The sequence below is a fragment of the Mustela nigripes genome, chromosome 5 (assembly GCF_022355385.1).
Source record: "Mustela nigripes isolate SB6536 chromosome 5, MUSNIG.SB6536, whole genome shotgun sequence".
In the NCBI taxonomy this organism is placed as follows: Eukaryota; Metazoa; Chordata; class Mammalia; order Carnivora; family Mustelidae; genus Mustela; species Mustela nigripes.
This window is the reverse complement of record NC_081561.1, coordinates 51,469,751-51,480,492: the sequence shown is the minus strand read 5'-3', so window position 1 is coordinate 51,480,492 and position 10,742 is coordinate 51,469,751. Positions and strand designations below refer to the sequence as shown.

Below are 10,742 nucleotides of genomic sequence, written 5' to 3'. Positions count from 1 at the left end.
TATTTATTTATTTGACAGAGAAAGATCACAAGTGAGCAGGGGTGCCTGGGTGGCTCAGTGAGTTAAGCCTCTGCCTTTAGCCCAGGTCATGATCTCAGGGTCCTGGGATCGAGCCCCGCATCGGGCTCTCTGCTCAGTGGGGAGCCTGCTTCCCTCTCTCTCTCTCTGCCTACCTCTCTGCCTACCTCTCTGCCTACTTGTGATCTCTCTCTCTGTCAAATAAACAAATAAAATCTTTAAAAAAAAAAAAAAGATCACAAGTGAGCAGAGAGGCAGGAAGAGAGAAGGGGGGAAGCAATGTCCCTGCTGAGCAGACAGCCCTATGCAGGGCTTGATCCCAGGACCCTGAGATCATGACCTAAGCCGAAGGCAGAGGCTTAACCCGCTGAGCCACCCAGGCTCACCATGTAGATTGGTTAATAGTATTGAACAAGTTTTAATTTCCATATTTCAATAACTGTATCACTCTTCTATAAGCTAGGTAAAAGATTTATGAATTCTATCTCATTTTTTGTGATTCTCTTTTAAATCTAAAATTATTTCAAAAGTTTAAAAAATTTATAAATGACAAAAGTGCCTAAAAATTGGGTAGGCTTTTTGTATTATCACTATAACAATTCTAAACAATGTTATCCATAAAAACATGGGACCTCACCCAAGTCTTTCAGTTCTAGGTTCTAAGCAATTGTTGTAGCTGTTGTTGAGTCTTAATAATAAAACTGTAAGTTCCAACTTAGCACGTTTTTATTATTTACCTTTTAATAAACATTGCTTTCCACATGCGGGTTAATCCTAGTAACTCTCATATATACAATCCTAGTAACTCTCACATATACAGTTGAGCCCTAATATACGGGGTCTCAGATGTATGCGCTTGTTTTGAGTAAGTTCATATCCAGCTGGAATCATTTGAGCTTGTTTCCAGCCCAGTCATGTCCACAGCCCAAGGGTACTTCGGAAGCTTGCATTTGAACCACAAATTGGAAACAATTCTAGTGGGGCGCCTGGGTTGCTCAGTGGGTTGGGCCGCTGCCTTCAGCTCAGGTCGTGATCTCAGGGTCCTGGGATCAAGCCCCACGTCCATCTCTCTGCTCAGCGGGGAGCCTTCTTCCTCCTCTCTCTCTGCCTGCTTGTGATCTCTCTCTGTCAGATAAATAAATAAAATCTTTAAAAAAAAAAAAAAGGAAACAATTCTAGCACAGTGATTTTAGAGTCTAAGAAAGAGTATGTGTGGCTTCAATTCTGTCATTCTGTGTGACCATGTGCAGCTTTTATATGTGCTTAAAATTTGAAACAGTGAAACAATGCAACCTGCCATTATTATTATTTGTTGCATGTCACGGGTCGTGATTATTTGTGAATTTTGTATTCATGTTGAGGAGCAGAGAGTTAAAAATGATCAGCTCCAGGCATTCAATATGCTAAATATAAGAGTGAGTGGAATTAAGATCCAGGTACTAGAAACTACTGTAAAAATTATATTTCCACTCCCTTCCTTTTAGAGACCAAGGAAGTTCGAAGGCCCCAAAACTTGCCAAGGTTAATAAGGATTTGGTGAGTTGGGGCAAAGACAAGAGCCTCTCCCCTCCTAGCCCAGTGCCCCCAGCACTGTCTCTGCAGGCCTTGCCTGCCCTTCTTTAGCAGACAGGCAATAACTTACAAAAACCGAGTCACTTATCCAGTGTCAGCTAGTGACTCAGTGGCAGAGCAAGTCGTGGGAACCAGGCCTCCTGACCGTGCAGGGCTCTAACCACTGCCCCCTATTTCCTCTTTCCAGCTCTCATTCAGCTAGAGACAGATTAATTCCAGACGACTAAAGAATGTGCCACCTGACATATGGGAAGAAGGGAGCATTTTTTAAAAAGAGTCACAACTCAAGTTGACATTAGAAAAGTGTAAATTTCGGTCAAAATTCCCACAGCAGAAAAAAAACACTGGAATACAACATTTGGGAAACATGAGAATAATTTCAGACCTTGATTTGCACTGACTTCTCCAACTTAGGGGGCTATGGTTCAATTGAAACTATATTGGGAACTTAAGCTGCCCACAAAAATCCTCATCCTTAGTGTTTTCATGTTTAGGGAGAAAGCAGTAATTGTTAGAGTGACCTTTGTGATGCAGAGAGCCATCACACTGAAGACAAGCTCAATAGCAAGAATTGCCTGGAAAGATGGGCATGAACCACTGCCTTCCCTGAACCTCTCTCTCCTACACTTTCCTAGACTAGACTTTCTAGACTTTTTAGACTAGATTAGACTCTCCAGATTCCTAGAAATATAGACACTATCTTGATTAAATCTAGCCAATTCCCAATAAACCTTCGCGAACAACCCTTGAAATCCACCCCATCTCTTTTTCAGATCGCAGCGCAGGGTTCAGAAACCATTCACTTGTGAATTGTTAAGCATGGACACTACACACAACTATTGGGGTCTGTCATTGCATAGCTCCTTACCCCAATAATTGTTTAGGTGATCCTTGATTCCCACTGAGCTAATAATTGACCTCCTGCATGCTTGAAAGGATGATGGTTGGGTGGATGGATGGATGGATGGATGGATGGAAGGATGGATTGACGGGTGGACAGATGGATGAATGGAAAGGTGGATGGGTGGATGGTTAGATGTATGTAGCATTTTGTTCCCTACATGAGTGGATGGATAGATAGATTTATAGGTAGGTAGGTAGATAGATAGATGGGCAAATAGAATGGAGGAGTGGATGAGTGCATGGAATGGAAGAATGGATGGGTGGGTGGATCTATATACAGGAATCCATACCATTCCATTTTTACAGTGGTGCCCAAGTTAATACCATAGTAAAGGGGTCCCAAAGGGATTCTACTTCTACATAGGAGATATGTTCAAGACCAAAGCTATATTTAGATTGGGTAGAACTTAGGCTTGGGGTAGACTTTAAGGACCTAAGAGGCAAGAATTATAGCTTTCCATCTATGTGCCTTAAGAACCAGCTCATTCCCAGCTACCTAGTCGGCCCTACGTGAATATTTGTTGCCAAGAATAAATGAATGAACGAGTTGAAAAACAGTAATCAAGGAAGGCTTCCTCCACCCTGAAATTCACGCCCACATTCTGATTCTTTGTGCTTATATTCCAACATTAAAATTTCATTCCTTTGTAAATCAATTATGTATCCGGAAAGTATCCAATTACAATGTGGAATATTCCTAGATATTAAATACATTCAGCTCTTTCCATTTGTTGTCTACTTGGCAGGAAATAGCTAGTCACACTGCTATCTCTCCTGATTCCACGCTGATGAGGGTAGGCACAGGGCAGGTCCAGAGGTTTCTCTGACTAGGCTCAAGGATTCTTGCTGACTGGTAGGAATGGGCCCTTTATGGTAGGATCTGCCCGCGCTGTGACAAGCAACACAAAGGCTCTCCTCTCTCAACTGACCCCTAGCAGCGAGCCCCTGGCCTTCTCAGCACCCCACCTCTTGGTAGGATGGGAATTCCTTACTTTGTCCCCTGGGTTTCTTCAAGGTGGGCAGGGCATGCCGAGCAAGGAAAGAAATGAGAGACCAGGAAAAGGGAAAGCAAGAGAGGAAACCTGAGAGGAAAGGAGAAGCAGGATGGTAAAGAGAGGAGAGGGGAGAAGCACCCAGTGAGGCTGGTGATGGGCAGGGGCAGGAGAGAGAGGAATGATCTTTGCAGCACAATGGCTCCTGTAATAACATCATCATTGTCTTGCTGGAACAGGTGTGCAAGGACTCCATCTCCTCATTATACAACACGAAAATGGAACACGTTTGTTTCTATCAGCCTCTTCGGAAATCTTGGCAGATGCTGTCAGAACATGTGCACTGCTTCTGAGACGTGATTTTTCAATAGCACATACTGTACTTTTTTGATTGGGGTTGGAAAAGACTGAAAAAGGGAGTTGATTGTGCTTTTTTTTTTCTTTTTTGATTTTGAAATTACTCTCTCCAAGGAGGCTTTTCCTTAGACCACACAGAGCTGCTCTACCTAGCCAGGACAGCATGACCAGGGGCTTGGGGCTGGCCAGCAGGCTTAGGGCCACCCCAAAGCTGTGGCAAGGGCCTATTCCTTTGAAATAGCCCCCTCTGTACAAGGTTCGGGGCTCCCCCTTCGTGGCTCTCACCTCCCCTTAGTCCAGCATTATTCATAGCTTCCACTCTTCTCCACTGCACTTCTGCCTCAACCTCCATGTCCCTGTCTTGCATGAAGACAGCTCAAGTGGGTGGTTCAAGCAAAGAGCATTTTGTTCGCAGCTGAACGAGGCTCAGGGAGACCGGCAGTGCCAGAGACAAGAGTGGGCCCCATTCGTCCCTGAACTAAAGACTTGCAGTGTGCAAGTTCCCCACGACAAACACCACCTTTCCCTGGGAAGGCGGCCAAGGCCTGGAGCCCTGTGTAGGAAATCCCCAGTGAGAGGCCCTTCCTGAGCGCCACAGAAAATGGTTCTTTTCATAGACTGAGTCCCCTTCCTTTCTAGTGTACAGGCCCACACCACATCCCCCCTCCTGGCCTTCTCCACTCCATTCACATGCCAAGTGCCCCCGCCCCGGCGCCTCAAGGCTCCTGTGCCCCTTCCCTTTCCCCTCCACACTCAATGGGCTTCCCCAGCCCTTAAAAGACCTCCTCCTTCCCCCAGTCAGGCTGCTGACTCTCCCTCCATCCAGCAAGCACTCGTGCCCCCATGTGAAACTGATGCAGGCCATGTCCTCACCTCTCCAGCGGCTCCTCTGGGTTGAACAGAAATGATTTGTTGACTTGACCAGATTAGCAAGAGGAGCAAATTCCACAGATGCCTCTGTCCCTAAGTCTCAAAGTTCAGACCTCCAGCTTGATAGCAGGAGGGAGGTGTTGCGGGCAGCAGGAGAGTGCAGGAAAGAATGACACTTAACAGTCCCTCTTGGGGAGGCAATTGCTAGCAGGCAGGCAATGGTCTCTCACTGTTTCTTAATGCAGTCTTCTAGACAATCCTTTCTTGTAGGCAGGTACTGTTCCTAGCCCTGCTTTATAGAGGAGGAACAAGATGGGATGTGAGGCTAGACAGAGGCAGACCCTGATGTGCCTGGGGGTTGACCACTCCCACATCCCTCGGGTTACCTCTCCCTGGCATGCACTGCGGTAGAAGGGGATTTGGATTCCAGCCTCCTCCGGCCACTACTTAGTGGGGTCACTTCAGGCCAGCCATGTTTGTTCTCCAAATGTCCTTCTCCTGATGGGAAAAATAATGGAAAGGAGATGATTTCCTGGGGCACTTCTGTACAGTGACACTAATTATTTTCCTCATTATAAAGGCACTCAGAGAGATCCCAAATTTCTTGGACTCAAGGCCAGCCCCAGGGAAAAGGATGAAGAACCTGTTCTTTGAGTGTATCCCCATCTGGAAGAGGGCAGACATACTGTCCAGTGCTAGGCCGCCGTTCCAGTCCTCCTCTCGGGTAAGAGGTTGTGAGCCCTCATGCTTTGATAGAAGATGGAGTCATAAATCTGTTGCAGATACCAGGGGCCATATGACCCCCGTGTCCCCTCAGCACTGCCCTTTGCCTGCGGGAGGAAGCCGGCACTCTAGCTTGGCTTCAAGGAGCTGCACGAGCACACACTCACCTTCCCACCTTGACCTCTAGTCTTCCCCTGGAGACTCAGGCGGACCTCCCCTGCCAGTTTTGACTGAGCAGACAGCGTGTCCTGAGCTCATCTCTACGACTGGTAGAAGATTTGCAGCACCCTATTCGGTCAGTTGGAAGATGAACCTTTTTATCTCATTTTAACATCTTATTCACTTAACATGAATTCTAAAACCTATTCACTTAACATGGATTCTAAAACCAACGGCACAGCATTATTCGGCAGTACTTTTTCTCTCACAGTGGTTCACAAAATCATGGTGTATCTTACAACTGAAGGCCTCTTAAATGTGATGAAGAAGTAAGTAGCATTTTCCAGATCAGAGCTCTAGAAGCCCAGCCAGGGGGTGGTGACCCAAATGCCAGTTCTCTGAGGCTTTTCCCTCTCAATCGGGATGGGGTCCAGTATAATGGAGGTGATCTCCCCGGCTTTCACAGGTCCCTCTAGTCATAGCCATGGGCGATACGTTAAACGTTTAATGGCCAGACCAATCTGACAGAAAGACAGCTGAAAACATCTGGCATGTCTGTCCTGGCACTTACGGGCTGTTGTACTCCTTGCTGTTGACTCCAAACCTGCTGCCAACTTCCCTCCTTCCTAATTTTACAGACACTTGTTAGCACTCTTGGGAACTTCGTGGATCACCCAACCCCAGGGGACAATCCCTAAGTGGACGAAGTCAGGACTGGTTATACCAGTCTCCTTTGCTGTCATTGTCTTTAGGAGTGTGCGTATGCATTCATTTACTATTACTGCCGCATATGACTGGAATTCTAGCTTAGAACCACACAAAGGTCTTATCTTTTGTTCATATATGTCAGAAAACAGGTCCAGGTCTCACTGAGCTAAAAACTGGTGTCTGCAGAGCTGAGTTCCTTCCTGGAATCTCTAGGGGAGAACTGGTTTCCTTGTTCTTTTGAGGATTGGCAGAATTTTGTTCCCTGCTAAATGACTGAGGTCCCTGGCTGTCGGTTAGGGACCTCTATTAGGGTCGAGACACCTCTTTCAAGTTCTTACACATAGCCCCCTCCACCTCGGTACCAGCAACAAATCATCCTCACACAGCCATCTCTGTCCCCCAGCTGCACTTGTGGGATTAGACTGGTCACCCCAGATAGTCCAGAAGAACCTCCTCATCTCAAGGTTCTACCCTAACTGCATCTGCAATGTCCCTGTGGCCATGCACAGTCATACATTCACAGGCTCCCGGAGACAAGAACGTGAGCATCCTCGGAGGTCATGGTTCTGTGTTCCACAGCCTGTGACCCACTCTGGTTGAGGAGCTATAAAGAGGTATCTGCTGGGTGGGGGTGGGGGGTATTGCTTCCTGATAAATAGATGGGCTTTGAGGAGTCCCACCCTGCTCCTACCTACCAGCATTGGGCATCAACACCAAGAATAAAAGCTAATGCGCTGAGAAAAGCAGTGGGAATATCAGAGTGAAAAGAAAAGCTTGCCTTTTGGTGACCGTGTGGAGCTACTGAAACAGCCTAATCTCCTGCCTAGCTCCTGTTTCCCTCTCTTTAGGGGCTCGGCAAGCCTCCTATATTACTGGTGGTGGGGGGGGATTAGTTGTGGATGAATAGATCTCCCAAGTCCATAATGCTGCCTGCCCGTCTGTACCTCCTGGTTGAGATGATCATCGGGATGCTGCCTGAACTTAGGCTGTCTTCTAAACTTGATGGCCTGGATTGATGGCTGCCCTCATGGTGGGTCTGCCTCCCAGCTCTGTACCATCCAGGCTAGCTCTTCCCTCCCTGTTAATCTGCCTGTCCAGGGTCACACCATACCTACATTCTGCGCATCTTGGTGTTTCTGGTGTAGCTTAATAGCCAGATACACTAGGCTGCTGTCCTGTCCCTGAGAAGCCCTTTCACTTTTATGCTTTTGTGTCATTCTTCCTGCTGCTCCATCAGGCAGAAACGCCCTTTCCATACCCTTATATCTTTACCATTACATCCTTGCAACAGTTTTAGAAGGGGGTGTTATCACTCCCATCTGGCAAATAATTCAAAACATCCAGCAACTTATTTAAGGTGACCTGGCCAGTAAGTGGCAGACCCCTCTAGGTCTCACCAACTTGAAAGCCCATATCCTTTTGCTCATTCCTCCGTTGGGCATTTTAGAGGAGACACTGCCCAACTGAAGTCTGGAAGGATCTGTCTCCCTCACTACATTCTAAGCATCTTGAGTGCAGGGGGCGAGTCATTTTTCAGTGGACCCCAGCATCAGTGATGCGCTAGTCAAGATTAACAACTGGCTCTGGGAGAGGGTCGGTGGGTGGGGGGGGTAGTGGTGGGGAAGCTCTCATTTGTACTGTTTCCCATGGGGTAAAATTTTTAAAAATTTTTATTTATTTGAAAGAGAGAGAGATAGCAACAGAGAGTGAGCAAGGGGGAGAGAGAGAGAGAGAGAAGTGCCAAGCAGCAACAAGGAGCCTGACACAGAACTCCATCCCAGGACCCTGAGATCATGATCTGAGCTGAAGGCAGATGCTCAACTTACTGAGCCACCCAGGTGCCCCTCCCATGGAGTAAATCCTCTCATCATGACTGATTTGAAGGTCCCAACGTGACATTACTGAACAAGGAGTTAGGAGGACTGTGTGGAAACACACCATCATATGATATTTCCACCATACAAATACAGTGGATGTGAATAACCTCAAGAGGACAGAAAATAGTAAAAAGTGGTAAAATAATTAGGCAGTAAATGACTTTTGATTAGTTATTACCTTTGTTCTAAATCTAATTTATTCTGTTTTAATTTTATGTAACTTAATTTTAATAATTATTGTGTTTCATGATCAGCTTGCAAATTTCCTGAAGACTTAATAAATCAGTTTGCATACCATTTGAACTGGTTCTGGCCCACTACTGCTAGGGTCTAGTACAAGGATTTGCCTTTTCTTTTCTTTTCTTTTCTTTTCTTTTCTTTTCTTTTCTTTTCTTTTCTTTTCTTTTTAAGATTCATTTATTCATTTAAGAGAGAGAGAATGGGGAGGGAGACAGAGGGAGAGGGAGAGAGAGGGAGAGAGGGCATCTTCAGCAGACTCCCTGCCAAGCACAGAGTCTCACACAGGGCTCAATCTCACACGACCCCTGAGACCATGACCTGAGTCGAAATTGAGAGTCAGACACGCAACAGACTGAGCCAGCCAGGTGCCCCCGATTTGCTTTGAAAAGGTACTGGAATGGTGGTGAGGATGCTAATAAAAAGAACTTGAGTACCCATGAACGAGTTTTGAAGAGAGTGTGATAACTCAGCCTTCGACATTCTTTCCTGTGTTTGAGAATTTCTTGGTTCCATTGCTCAGACTTCACCGAAAGCCAAACAAATAAAAACTAACTGACGGGAGAGACCACAGAAAAGTCCAGGCTCCCCATAAGGGCTGTGAATACCGGACTCTGCCCAGTGTCAGGGTGGGGCCCTGTGACTGAGTCCTGTTCCAAAGGGCCCGTGTGGGCGGGGCTTGAGCAAGCGTCTGGAGCTCTGTCTCCTCCCTTCACCTCCCCCTGACCACGCCCACACCAAGAGACCTATGGAGAAAAGGCACCAAGTCGATTTAGCGCTCAGTTACATTCAAGAAAGGACGGCCCCCCAGGAAGTAGGGAGCCTAGAAAGAAAGAAAAACTACCTTGCAGCCTCCCAAGAAGTCCTGCCCCTCACTGTCTTGAACTTTTGTCATGGGTGCAGTGCTGATGTCACTGGAAACTGGAGGGAGCGGGACAGCCGGTGAATCAGCTGTGCGGCATTACACTCAGCACCCTCCTCCTCCTGCCTCAGGGCCTGTACCATACCATATATGGACTCAGGCTCAAGAAGGCGGTCCCACTGATTTGCATCGGAGCTCCCTTAAAACTGCATTTTGGGATTAGGTCATCGTTACCAGGAAAAGGGAGACCCCAGAAGGGTTGGTCAGCATGAAGAAATCTGCCCGGTTGTGGTCTGGCAAGGGAAAGCTGAGAAGAGGAGGCAGCCCCATCCAGCCACACAGCTCTGGGGAATGAGGGCCAGAGCCTGAGAAAGCGGAGGTTGCAAGGGGAGGGACTGGGCAGAGAACCAACCCACTCCTGCAGGCTCCCTTCTGCTCTGGCTGGCCTGGGGCTGCGGGAGGCGATTCCGACAAGGGGAAGAGCTCTGGAATTTCAGTTGTGACAGACAGCTCCCCAGCCTGTGGGGCTGCTGGACGGACAGGTCCAATGAGGGACAGAACAAGCTCCAAGGTACTCTGAAGTCGTGATGGGTTCACCCAGGTGGAACACAGCTTGTTAACCTCCAGCCCCCATTCCGTTCATCCAGACTGGGGCAGCCCAGTGCGATGCAGCCAGGCTGTGGGAATCCAGGGAAACAGGAGAGGAAAAGGAGATTGGAGAGTGACCTGGTTAAATGGTTTTAATAGATGGCCAATAAATTGGATCCAGTTGGTAAAGATTAAACAACTTTTGTTGTTGTTCTTCCTGTAATCTGTTTGCTTTAACTTTTTTTTAGGGGCCAGCTTGAATTATTTCATGAGGCTTCTCTCTCCGTATATCCCCGATTTTGTTCAAAAGACCAGTACTGTGGAATAATCTATCACTTGTGAGAAGGAACTACTCCATATGCAAAACACAGACAAATCTCACAAACATAATGTGGAGTGAAAGAAGGCAGACACAAAGGAGCACTGTGAAATCCCATTTATGTCAAGCTCCGAAACAGGCTACACCAATCTGTGATGTTAGGAGTCAGGATAGTGGTTCCTTTGTTGGCGTTAGCAACCGGGAAAGGCAGGAAGGCTTCAGTGATGCTACAGATATACTAATTCTTTGTCTGGCGCCACTTACATGAATGTGAACACACTGAGCTATCCACCGATGGACACGTTTCTGTATGAATGTTCTATTTGAATCAAGTTTCCTTTAAAAAGGACCAAAATGTAATCTTTGAAAGAAGTGTGACAGGAAGAATAATTTCTGCGTGCCAACCACAAGGAAGACTCTGAGAGTTGGTGTGCCCCCCGCTCCTTGGGGCAGAAGGGTCAGAAGTCAGAAGACACGATTTCCAGTCGTACTCTGTTATCTGTTGCTTGAATAGTCTAGGAAGCTTAGCTCCCCTGCACCTCACTTTCTCTGCTGCG

General features: G+C 47.0%; 1 long non-coding RNA gene across 1 annotated transcript; it reads right to left on the bottom strand.

The window, feature by feature from the left end:
* Positions 1-750: 750 nt before the first annotated feature.
* On the bottom strand, positions 751-9,387 carry LOC132017247 (uncharacterized). The gene is made up of 4 exons (XR_009404207.1): positions 9,261-9,387; positions 5,099-5,210; positions 4,716-5,004; positions 751-1,143 (listed from the first exon to the last, which is right to left on the bottom strand). It is a non-coding gene; the product is annotated as an uncharacterized LOC132017247 (long non-coding RNA).
* Between the last annotated feature and the right edge of the window lie 1,355 nt (positions 9,388-10,742).